Raw genomic sequence first — 12,977 nt, forward strand, 5'->3', positions numbered from 1 at the left:
AGGATGACCCGAAAGCAGCAGGACTAACAGTTAGTTACACAATAAACTCCTCTGCTGACAAAGAAGCACAAAGACAACAGAAGTCTTTTATGGAAAACTAGAAATGCTCTTTAGCTAAAATATATAAAGACTGATATCTTTAACATTATTTCTATTTTTTTATTTTGTTCTGCCATGATACTTTTGTTCAAGCATGATCATAGGCTACCTAGTGGACTCCAAAAACCCTTATACAGCACATCAGATAAAATGAACACTCTTTAATTGAAGTGATCGTCCATTTGAGAGTTACATCAATGATTACAAGCTACTTATATTTCTATGTGAAGTTGTTTAACATGGTGAGGATCCATAGATTTTTTCAGTAAGAGACAGACAGACAGACAGACAGACAGACAGACAGACAGGTTTGACTACTGAAGTAAGGAGCCGACTGATACACACTTATAGTACGTACACACGTAAACACTTGCTCTGTTTTTGCTGGAGGTTATTTTGGGTACACATTTATTTCATTTATTGTGATGTGAAGTGGACATCATGGGAGATTTTCTCTTAGACATTTGTAAGAAAAGAGTGAATTCAAGCAATCAACAGCTTGTCAGAAATCATTGTAGCTATTAAACATCCATTAGGATAAAATCTGAATCTAACAGGGTCAAACACACTAGTTCTAGCTAGTTAGTAGTATTAAATTAAATTAAATTAAATTAAATGAAATTAAATGAAATGAAATTAAATTAAATTAAATTAAATTAAATTAAATTAAATTAAATTAAATTAAATTAAATTAAATTAAATTTAATTTAATTTAATTAACAAAACAAATAAGAAGACAAAAATGTCCTGACATTGTAGTATTGATAGGTGTAATAAATAAATAAATAAATAAATAAATTAATTAATTAATTAAAATAAAATAAAATAAAATAAAATAAAATTAAATTAAATTAAATTAAATTAAATTAAATTAAATTAAATTAAATTAAATTAAATTTTATTTTATTTTATTTTATTTTATTTTATTTTATTTTATTTATTTATTTATTTTTACACCTATCAATACTACAATGTCAGGACATTTTTGTCTTCTTATTTGTTTTGTGAAAATTCATCGTCCATCCCTATTTTGTGGAAAATTCCTTTTTATCTTGCCTTAATGCCATGTCCTGAAAGGCCTCAAGCCTACAGAGGTTTGTGTTTATCCACTTTCACACACCAAATTTAGCATATTAAAGCCTTGGTAATTAGCTGATTAATTGAATTAGGTGTGTTAAATGAGGTATAGTGCTGAACTCTGCAGTATTCAGTGCTCTGTATATTTCCTCCTCAGAGGAATGAACTAAGGAGCTGAAATGACAAAGCGTTGTCCATGAGACCTTTTTGTTGCGAACTTAAGAAATTGTACGATATATCGGGATACAATTCCTGACAATTTTTCAGCTATAAGATCCCGGTGAGGTGTTCAGTCTTCACAATTATTCAAATTTGCTTAGAAGCTTTAGTTTCTCATGAGATCTTTGATATTTCACTTATTGTTAGCTTTATCCATGTGCGCTAACGAAGCGGTTTTGCTAACTGTTTGCGGATGTGCGTAATGCAGCCGACGGTAGGATTCAGACCTTGCAGCTCGTGCTATAGTTACAACATCTAAACTATACCACATACCAAATGTAAGAATTTACTGAAGGCAATAATGGGTTTGATTTAGTTTCTTTTCCACTCATAAATGCTGAGGGTTATCATAAGAGCGTCAGCCTTCGCCAGTTATATGGGGATGTGCAACTAATTCATTTCTAGCTACTTCAGACTGCAGGATGTTTCTGTCGTGGCCTCGCGCCAGAAGTCTTTGGTATGCCATTGAAGTAGGTGTCAAATAAAGTTAGTGTAGTATGTAAATTTTCAGATGCCCTAACATGCAGAAAGGAAGATAATAATCCTACAGGGAGCAACAGGCTTGCAGTTTTTATTATGCAACCCGGTGTAATCAGTTGTTCACCGCCTCAGTGATTAGAATAACTCTGCAATACAATGACATACAAATGTGATTTCCTCTGATGTTTTTAATGTTCTTTTCAGCAAATTTGCAATTTCTATTTTGCTCAAAAACTTGTTTTTCAAAAAAATTGTTTATATACTTCGTGTTTTTGCCAAATTATTACAAAATTAGATCAGAACCAAGAGGCCAATCGTGGCAAAAAAAAGATTTTCTCAGTGAATAATGTGATGTATTCAGCACAAAATATATTTCTGTGCAATCACTTCTATAATTTACAAATTATTAATTCATTTGCTATTAACCTTTGAAATTCTCAACATCCAATCATGATTCTTCTTTATGTTGATTTTCTGGATGCTGAGTGTTCTTATTGTGGGGGTGAACGGTGGCTTAGTGGTTAGCACCTTCGCCTCACACCTCCAGGGTTGGGGGTTCGATTCCCGCCTCCGCCTTGTGTGTGTGGAGTTTGCATGTTCTCCCCGTGCCTCGGGGGTTTCCTCCGGGTACTCCGGTTTCCTCCCCCGGTCCAAAGACATGCATGGTAGGTTGATTGGCATCTCTGGAAAATTGTCCGTAGTGTGTGTGTGAGTGAATGAGAGTGTGTGTGTGTGTGTGTGCCCTGCGATGGGTTGGCACTCCGTCCAGGGTGTATCCTGCCTTGATGCCCGATGACGCCTGTGATAGGCACAGGCTCCCCATGACCTGAGGTAGTTCAGATAAGCGGTAGAAGATGAATGAATGAATGAATGAATGAATGAATGAGTGTTCTTATTGTAACAGCAAAACCATTTTTTCTAAAAAAAAACAAATGAACAGATTTTTGCTTGCAGATTGCAGCTTTGATATGTGGATAGAGAAAGAAAGTGAAGTTTCCAACCAGATGCCCAAGTAGTTATAAGCAGTGACTTGTTCTAGAATAGCCCCCTTTCTGGTGGTGATGTTAAGGGCAGGAGGAGGCGTAGTACCCCTAAGGCAAAACCACATGCTTTCTATCTATCCACATGCTTAGATCTATCGATCTATCTATCTATCTATCTATCTATCTATCTATCTATCTATCTATCTATCTATCTATCTATCTATCTATCTATCTCAGAAGCAAATTTATAGATTTACCGCCCCTTCATTTTCTCTACACTTGTTTCATAGTCATCATAACATTTGGATCACATCCTGAGGTCAATCTGAATAAAACCTGCGTCTCATATGTCTGATACGTGTGAAGATTTGTCCATAACATGCAAACAAATTCACTTGTACTGTCACCAATCAGTGGGTCAGACTTCATTGTCCCTGTATTTACCTGTAATATTAGTTTCAGCATAGTTTAAAATTAAAATAAAAAAAAATTCATCAAGTATCTAAAAGACACATTCAACCTCTTTCAGTATCTGTGGGGTAACAATATGGCACCATTCACAAAGTCACACATGAAGAACTGGTATTTAAAGACGATCCTTAGCTTCCTATTGACTCCATGACCAATTTATTACACTGTCATTTCTTCTCGTTTGGGTCGATGTTTTTTTTTTTTCCCCATGGAGATCATCATATTTACTTTTTATTCCCTGGCCGCGATTTTGATCGAAAGCGTTAAGTAGCTTTAAACCTACAGGACACTTTAAAATGAAGTGAAGAAGGTCAGTATTTATTTCTTGCGTCTTTATAACAAGGGCTTAATTACTTGACTTTAACCTGGTGATGATCATGATCATTGAAGGAGAAGACAAGGAGGAGGAGGAAGAGGATGAGGAGGAGGAAAGCGAGCAGGACGAGACGACGAGAAGCGTGGGCTGAAAAACAGACTAGTTGAACTGTCTCCCATTTCCTTCGGGAAGCTTCGCTTAAAAAATGATCCTGTTACTGTGTTCCTTGGCGGTCAATAAATTAAAAGCTAATGCTGACAAGTAAACATCGAGGAGATTACTTTTCTTTTTTTTATTTATTTCTCACAACTGTTTTTAATTACTTCCTGCACTGCAAGCTGTGCTGTATGCTCTCGTATGGGCGAATAATGTCACACCGGTCCAGGAAGCCAGTAAGATGAGAAAGCACCAGAGGTGAAGGCCACTTTTTTTTTTCTACTCAAGCGTTTGGGTCTAAAGAAGTTTAATTAGCGAAAGCAATAAAAAGCGGCTAGGAGGAGAAGCAGCAGAGCGTCGGCTGAATAACATCTCCATTCCAATGGAAGACTCGTATCCTTCTCCGTCTCTCTCTCTCTCGCTTTCTCTCTCTCTCTCATTCCGCTTGTGCCATTGTCTGCCTCAGAAGCTCTTCTGACAAGTTTTTAATTGCCATAAACTCATGTATATTCATATCAGGCACGCTGATTCTTTTTTCCTGGAGACGAATCCAGGCCGTACTTCATTATTGCAAATTTTGTGTGCGTGCTCATCACGTACCTACTCGTTTACCCTCTCACACTCACACTCACACACACACAGCTCTCGTTCCTCTGTTTGTCTGTTTCACTTTCAGCTCCGTATCGATAAATAATTCCTCAGCGTCTACGCCCTCTGAAAGTCACCCCGGTTCGAGCTCATAACTCGTACGATCCTATAGAAGGTGGCTCGGAGAACCTCGCTTATGTGGCGCTTTCCAGCTGTTCATTTTGAAGTAACCTTTAGCGAAGGCTTGCCAATATCCCTCCTAGCACTTCGAAGGGCGACTGAGGGGGAGTTCAATAACCAAACATGCTGAGAGCGTGCGTTTCTCAGCACGTAGACGTCCTACGGCTCAGGCGGAGAGCGCTCTCTGTGCTCCATTTGCCTTATTTACCTTTTATCAACAGTTGCCTTGCTGTGACATTTTATCTGGCAGGGCCATGGTATGGGATCTAGGCTCAGGCTTACTATACTCTCTCTCTCTCTCTCTCTCCCTCTCACACACACACACACACACACACACACACTATTTCTCTCATGCTTTGGATTTGTGTGTCACACTACTCATTCCCACACTCATGTCTCTTGTGAAATATCTCCCTCAAGGCTAAGATAAAAAAAAAAAAAAGATTAAATCTCTTGATTTTTTTTTTTTTTTGTCTTAAATACCAGATATCTGATGATTATTGATGTGATTAAAAAACCAGCATTCGTTCAGTAATCAAGGTTTTGCCACAAAGCTGCTGTCCGGTCTTTGGATTGGAAACCGAATCCTTTTAAAAAGAAGTCATGCTAGACGGTCCAGAGGACAGAGTGAAAGACACAGACAAGATAGAATATGCGAAATAAAGGATCTCTATTTTTCCCTTCAGGGGTCGCCACAGCGAATCATCTCTCTCCACCTATCCCTGTCTTCTGCATCCTCAACACTTGCACCTACTAGCTTCATATCCTCATTAATTACATCCATATACCTCCTCTTTGGCCTTCCTCTTTGCCTCCTGCCTGGCAGCTCCATGTCCAACATTCTCCTACCAATACACTCACTCTCCCTCCTCTGAACATGTCCAAACCATCTTAATCTGGCCTCCCTAACTTTGTCCCCCAAACGTCCAACATGAGCTGTCCCTCTGATGTACTCATTCCTAATCCGGGACAGTTTCTCTTTAACGATTAGAAAAAAAATTCTGTTATTTGAAAAAAATGTCTGGCGATAAACATATCGTCGCTGTCAGGCGGAATCCTCGTATCTCCAAAACCGTTATTTTTCAGGAAATGAAAAAAAACGCCGTACCTTATCTGCAGTGCACAGGGTTTAGTCCGCGTTGCAGTGGATTGTCTTGCGCTAAATTCCTGTCCTCAGACGAGCACCAGAACTAGCGGGGGGTCAAGATTTTTTTCCTTTGAGCCCAGTGTTTTGAAGACATTTACCTCAGAAGACGTGTTGATTCGTTGCGACTCTTCTTGAGGAGAAATATGCCGTGAAGCTCTCCCGCGGAGTGAGGAAGAGGTGGACAGTTGAAGTGTCCAATGGAGTTATGAGATTTGCGCTCAAGCTATTTTCAAGACTTTAGATTGGTTAATAACTTGTAAAAATAACAGACCCACATGGGGACTGACCAATAGCATCGATATGTGAAAAAATATGAAATTGACCAAATTTGGACACACGAGGTTTCCGCCCGACAGCGACGATAAGAAAGAAGAAGCAGAGTGGAATAAAAAGAGAGGTTGCAGTACGAGGGGAGGTTTGACTTTGTTGCGTTTACCCATCGTTCACTCATTCGGTACTTTGTAGAAGCCACAATTGCTGCTGTTTGGCTACATCTCTTCTACTAGCATTTACACACCTGGATTTGGGCAGTTTATCTCATTCTTCATGGCAGATCACCTTCCATGCTGTCAGATTGGATGGTGAGCATCTGTGAACTGCCATCTTTAGGTCTATCCACAGATGTTCAATGACGTTTAGATGCATTTAGAGACTTGCCCCGAAGCCAATCCAGCATCGACTTGGACGTATGTTTCGGGTCATTGATGTGTTGAAAGGTGAGCTGTGACTGGAGATGTTCCTGTTATTTTCCTGTAATAGCTACAAGTTTTTCTCTTCCTGCTACTGAGAAGCACCACATACTGTAGGACGATGCCGCCACCACCGTGTTTCACCAAAGGGATGATTTTAGAAAGTTTATGTGCCGTTTTTCTTATTCGCCAGACATATCGCTAGCTCTTATGCCTAATGCCTGTATTTCTGATAGAGTTTGCATCTGTTTGGTTCTGACCCCTTTAGTACCAAGAACTAATTCCAGGTTAAACATAATAGCGGGGGGGCACGGTGGCTTAGTGGTTAGCACGTTCGCCTCACACCTCCAGGGTTGGGGGTTCGATTCCCGTCTCCGACTTGTGTGTGTGGAGTTTGCATGTTCTCCCCGTGCCTCTGGGGTTTCCTCCGGGTACTCCGGTTTCCTCCCCCGGTCCAAAGACATGCATGGTAGGTTGATTGGCATCTCTGGAAAATTGTCCGTAGTGTGTGATTGCGTGAGTGAATGAGAGTGTGTGTGTGCGCCCTGTGATGGGTTGGCACTCCGTCCAGGGTGTATCCTGCCTTGATGCCCGATGATGCCTGAGATAGGCACATTCTCCTCGTGACCCGAGGTAGTTCGGATAAGCGGTAGAAAATGAATGAATGAATGAATGACTCATTTGTTAATTGACAATATGCATTATTTTCTTCCTGCGTAATGATTATGGACAAAATAAAGAACAACGTTGTTGTTTTTAAAATAAATAATAAGGGCCTGTGTAACGTGTCTTGACGTGAATTTTGCCCCCTTTTATTTGATCCTTTTCTTTAATTTATTATCTCGAGATTTCATTTGTAAACATATCCTGGGTTCCAGCAGATGCTGTGCTACACTCTTATTATAGTCTTAGCTTCTTCTCCATACTGTTCTGCCTGGAATATAAAGTTTACACATTGTCTATGATTTGAGGTGTTGGGAGCTGTTCTCAGAAATATCCACCTGTGTGTATGTTGTTCTAGCAAACACCTGTCAAGGACACCAAGTCCGAACCCTGCGTCTGTACCATGCAGCTGGGGAATGTGTGTGTGTGTGTGTGTGGGGGGGAAAGAGAAAAGAAGACAAAGAGAGAGCACAGCATGTGTGTATCATCTGTGCAAGAGACTGTGCATACAAAGCGCAAGAGTGTTTGTGCGTGTGTGTTTGTGTGTGTAAGTGTGTGTGTGGTTTTTGAGGGACAGCAGGCGGTGGAAACACACGCTGCCAAGCGGCAATTAGGAAAGCAGAGAGTCGTCACTCTCGCACCAGGAGAAATATGCTGACAAAGCCCCAAGCCAAGCAGGCTCTTCTGCCCTCGCGCGTTTCTCCATCCAAAGACGCAATCGAGCGCCGGAATCCATGGACCCGCGTTAATTATTTATGCTTTCTTTTGTTGAATCGGATGCATCGGGCCGTTTATGCGTTTTAAGCCCGCACTCGGTCAGACGTACTCTCTTACTTTCACAAACATCCAATAATCAAATGTTTATGCATCTGTAAATGGGTTTTAATTGGAGCTTTACGCCCTTCAAAAGCGTAAATGAAGTTTGCGACGATCTCCGGTGGCGGAGGAGGCGCCGTTCTCGCAAGCCGAATCGAAAACTGTGGCATGTAGGGTAAATTTCAATTAAGATCCATATCAGCATCGAGGAGATTGAACAATATTAAAGCCGGTTTTGCTTCACTAGGCCATTCTGCTGCAATGATTATCATTTCATGGGCATTCCAAATGTTCTTCACAGTGCCATTTAATACTGCTTCACTCTCTGGTTTTTATTTGCGTCAGACGGCATATTGGAGTCTGTAATGCTTTTTTTATTTGATATAGTCAGTGTTCTCATGAAGCTTCCAGCATGCACAGCTTTAATTAAAGGTAGGGAGAAAAGAATAAACACTCGGGCAATTGAAGGCTAAATTAATTGATTGGATTCACTGCTCTGTTGTCAGATTGTGGCTGTGTTGGGGATTTTTGTATGACATAAAATAATGCAGAAAAATGCTGTAAGAGCACACACACACACACACACACACACACACACACACACACACACACACACACACACAGACAAATATACACACATATAGGCAAATAACCAGCTCTAGAAAGTCCTTATGTATATATTTATATCATTAGCTATCAATTTTAGAGGACTTAAATACAATTTTGTACTTCAGGTGGTTTATTTATGTATTTATTTTTTACATGTTTGAATTTTGACCTTTGTTATTATATTTTATTATTTATTTTTGAATATTTATTTTATTTAATTTGATTTATTATTTAATTTTGATTATATAAATTATTTTTTTTAATTTTAATTATTTAAATCGAAACAAGTGGTGAAACCTTTCTTGACTTTTTGCAAATTCTGTACAAATAGTTCAGAATTTTTTAAGAATGATGTTTAAAAAGTAAGAAAGTTTTGTCTTTTACTAGCCAAAATAAATAAAAAAAAAGGACGAATTCTTTCATTCGAATGTGTATTTTCAAACATTTTCCTCTGTTAGAAAGAAAAATCCTTTTTGTGGATTTTAAAGAATGATATTATTATGGTTTAGTAATGTATTTGTATTTATTTAGTATTGAATATTGACTTTAAATATCAAAACAAGAATTTCGGCATTTTTGTTTTGCGCGAAAAAAAAACAAAAACAAAAAAAAAATCCATCGATCTTTAATGACTTCCTTCCTTTCTTTGTGGAGTCACTTTAAAAATTGAAACGTAAAAAAAAAAAAAAAGCTCTAAGATTAAAAAAAATCGTACAAAAAACTTTTTGTTTGTTTTGTTTGTTTTTTTCCTTTCCATCATCATTCACGCTCCTTTCTGAATTATATCTTTCACCCAATTCATGAAGCAGACATTACTTTTGAAAATGTTAAGACTATATTCAGTGCGATCGTCACAATAGCCAATTACACGCTATATTCCAGAATCTGCTTTGATCGCTGACATTTACATCTTCGCGCATGAGCAAAGTAATGATTGCGTAGCCTCTACGTCTACGCGGAATATTCTGTCATTTTTGAATAAGCCAGCTAATTTTGATTTCTTTCTTTGTCTGTCTCTCCGGGATAACAACAAAATCGTGTCGGATCTTGCTGTTACGTGCTAGTTATAGCTCCGGGAGATAAAAGCTTTTACTGTTTAAAAAAAAACCAAACAAACAGTATGAAACTCTAAGTAGTATAATTTAAAAGATATACAAATCAACATGGCTTTACAACTGTGTGATTGCGGTGTATTTTATTCAAACCGTGTGTGTATTCTTTTGCGTGCATTCTTGGATAGAAGTAGTCAAAGAAAAGGTGGAAAAAAAAAAAGTTAGGTAGTCTGAAAAAACGGTGGATTTAAATGAATTACCCAGAAATAAAAGCTCCTCTGAAATCTAACCTAGGCAAAGTTTTCCTTGAGTGGAAGGTAAAGAGGTTTGACTTCCTGCTAATCTGTCGGTGTCTTCTTAGATTTCCTGCATGGTTAGATGCTCATTAAACGCCCTAAGAGTTCCTTCTCTGATATCCATCCACCATTAGTCCATTCTCACTTTCATTTTTTTAAGCCTCCGTGTCTCCACCTTCTGTCTCTGGTTTGAACTTTCAGACCGCACCGGAGCATCTTCTCATGACATTGGGCTGAAATTCAGCATTAACACTGAGAAGAATTTAGTCCTTTTAAAGAACCGTGTGAGAAACTTTGACTCAAACGAAATGGCACGATTTGATGGGGTTGGACCCTAGTGCATCTCCGCTTGGCAACCACCCCCGTAATTCTACAATCTCTCCAAACTCAAAGTCAGATTTCCGTGTTGCATTTCACCATGGGGTTGTTTTGGTAATTGGCAAAACAGAAAGTTTTCTCTAGAAGTCTTTCAGTCTTCTTTTTTTTTTTGCCGTTCAGATTGATGGTTGGTGTGTTTGTGTGGCTAACGGCGTCTCCGTCGACCACCGGGTCAAGCTGCTTGCCGAGATGTCTCAATTAGTTTTCTCTCCAGCAGCTCGTGGGAGGCTTTCTTGTGTGTGTGTGTGTGTGTATGTGTGTGTATTCATTTCCCCAGTTCCCAACAGTACTGTTGCGGTTTGTTATTACTTTACCATACTTGTCTACTACTGTCAGACACGTAGTTGTCAGAAAAACTTTGGCAGCCGCTACGTTTATTTATTGTCAGTCATCTCACGGATATTGAGTAGAAAATCATTTGATATCCTTTATGGACTAAGCTGAGATTTGACTGGAAATTCTACAGGTTTAGCAACTCTGAAAAAAAACAACAACAACACAGGCTGTATTTGGGTTCTGAGGTTCAGCTTTGTGTGTTTGATCATTTTTCTTAATAAGATTTTTATTTCTTATAACTTCAGAATCTGAGTTGGGTTCAGATTTAAGCTCTGTCCTGTAGTGTGTTGAGTGATTAGTGGTCTACTCTGAGCATGTTGAAGCAACAAGATACAAGTGAAATATACTGTATCATTACTTACTAAGTCCATAGCCCTGTCTTTGTTTTATGTAGCACCACAATCCTGGAGAAACGTTGTCTCATTTCACTGTGTACTGCAACAGCTATACAGTATATGGTTGAAATGACAATAAAAGCTTCTTGACTTGACTTGACTTGAATCCAACAGTAGGTTGATTCTGGTTAGTAAATTCATTCATTCATTCATCTTCTACCGCTTATCCGAACTACCTCGGGTCACGGGGAGCCTGTGCCTATCTCAGGCGTCATCGGGCATCAAGGCAGGATACACCCTGGACGGAGTGCCAACCCATCGCAGGGCACACACACACTCTCATTCACTCACGCAATCACACACTACGGACAATTTTCCAGAGATGCCAATCAACCTACCATGCATGTCTTTGGACCGGGGAGGAAACCGGAGTACCCGGAGGAAACCCTCGAGGCACGGGGAGAACATGCAAACTCCACACACACAAGGTGGAGGCGGGAATCGAACCCCCAACCCTGGAGGTGTGAGGCGAATGTGCTAACCACTAAGCCACCGTGCCCCCCGGTTAGTAAATTATTTCATTCAATTTTATTTATTTGCATAGCAATTACTTTTAACAATTCACATTGTCTCAAAGCAGCTTTGCATACTATTTATCTCTAACATCTATCCCTAATGATTAAGCCTGAGGTGATGGTGGTGAGGAAAAATGAGAAAGAACCTTGAGAGGAACCAGACTGAAAGCTATATTGACTGTTCTGATGTTACTGCACAAAGCGACGAATATAAAACTTCCCACAAACTGCATTTTTGTGTGCAGAGCTAAGGAAAGAAAACTCACTAGACTGAAGAGCATGGATAAATGCCAGCTTTACCTCAGGGCTCTCTGTTTAATTCAAGGTCACTGATTTCCCCATGTGACTATAAAACGCCACACAAACTCCTGCAGCATATGCAAAGGAACCAATCTCTGGATGTTGAATGCTGGATTACTGATAATTAACCTACTGACAGAATCACCGAATGGACTGTTTACTCTCTCTCCTGCAGGGGTATTCAGCTAAAATTCAACTAAAATGTCTTGCTAGATAAAATTCCTTGCTTTCAAATGTTCCAACTGAATGGTGACGAGTCACCTTTATTACAATTCGTGATTAGTTCATGGCTAGAAGTAAGACTGTCTAAGTAAGTGCTTCTGTTTTATATTGTAGTGCCACTTCATTCCTGATGAGTGCCGCAGGTTCAACAGATGAGATTATTAATTTAAAGAAGTTTTTTTTTCCCCCAATCACAAGGATAAACCTATGAAATTCTATAAAAGCTTTACCATTTTTGGGCTAGCAGCTTTAGCCCTGTTGTTAGTCTCAGGTCCTGATGAGATGCCTTCGGCTAGTCAAATAAATACGTAAGTGATAAGAAACAACAAAGGATCTGCTACACAATCTACGCTGGTTCTGGTTGAAAGATACAGTCCAACGAAGTGGTGTGTTTGAACCGTGGGCCACCTTTTGACCACCGCCGCTTTACAAGGAACGTATCCGCCGTTCCATTGTAGAACTTGGTGAATTTCATATTATTATTTTCCTCACCACTGACTAAAAGTCAGAAAATTGCTTCAAATTATTTGCCTCATGTCCATAATTGCTATTGCATATTGCTAAGCTATCGAAGGAACGTTCATGAAATTCACAGTATGGCGAATTCATCTTATCTTGTTTTAGACCATGACCAGTTACCACACCAAGCTGGAGTCTAGGGTTCGATGGAACCCAGGATTTTCACAGACTAGTATAAATGAGTTTTCTAGTATAAATCTATCAGTTTTGTTTTTGTTCTCATATTTTTATTTTAAAACAACCTTCAGGAATAAGCAGGAGGGATGGAAAATATCACCACGTCACACGTCATCTGTTTAAATTTTTTTATCATTGTCATTTCAATAAACTTGAGAAATTTCATATCAAGGTCCGTGACGTCCCCGGTATGGTGCAACCGGGGCCCCACCCTGGAGCCAGGCCCGGGGTTGGGGCTCGCATGCGAGCGCCTGGTGGCCGGGTCTTACCCCACAAGGCCCGGCCGGGCTCAGC

At 39.4% G+C, this 12,977-nt stretch overlaps 1 protein-coding gene across 4 annotated transcripts in view; it reads left to right on the top strand.

The window, feature by feature from the left end:
• fhit (fragile histidine triad diadenosine triphosphatase) overlaps nt 1-12,977 on the top strand; it is a 251,569-nt gene that overhangs the window by 43,361 nt on the left and 195,231 nt on the right. The window lies entirely within an intron of this gene.

The sequence above is a fragment of the Tachysurus vachellii genome, chromosome 22 (assembly GCF_030014155.1).
Source record: "Tachysurus vachellii isolate PV-2020 chromosome 22, HZAU_Pvac_v1, whole genome shotgun sequence".
NCBI classification, from domain to species: domain Eukaryota; kingdom Metazoa; phylum Chordata; class Actinopteri; order Siluriformes; family Bagridae; genus Tachysurus; species Tachysurus vachellii.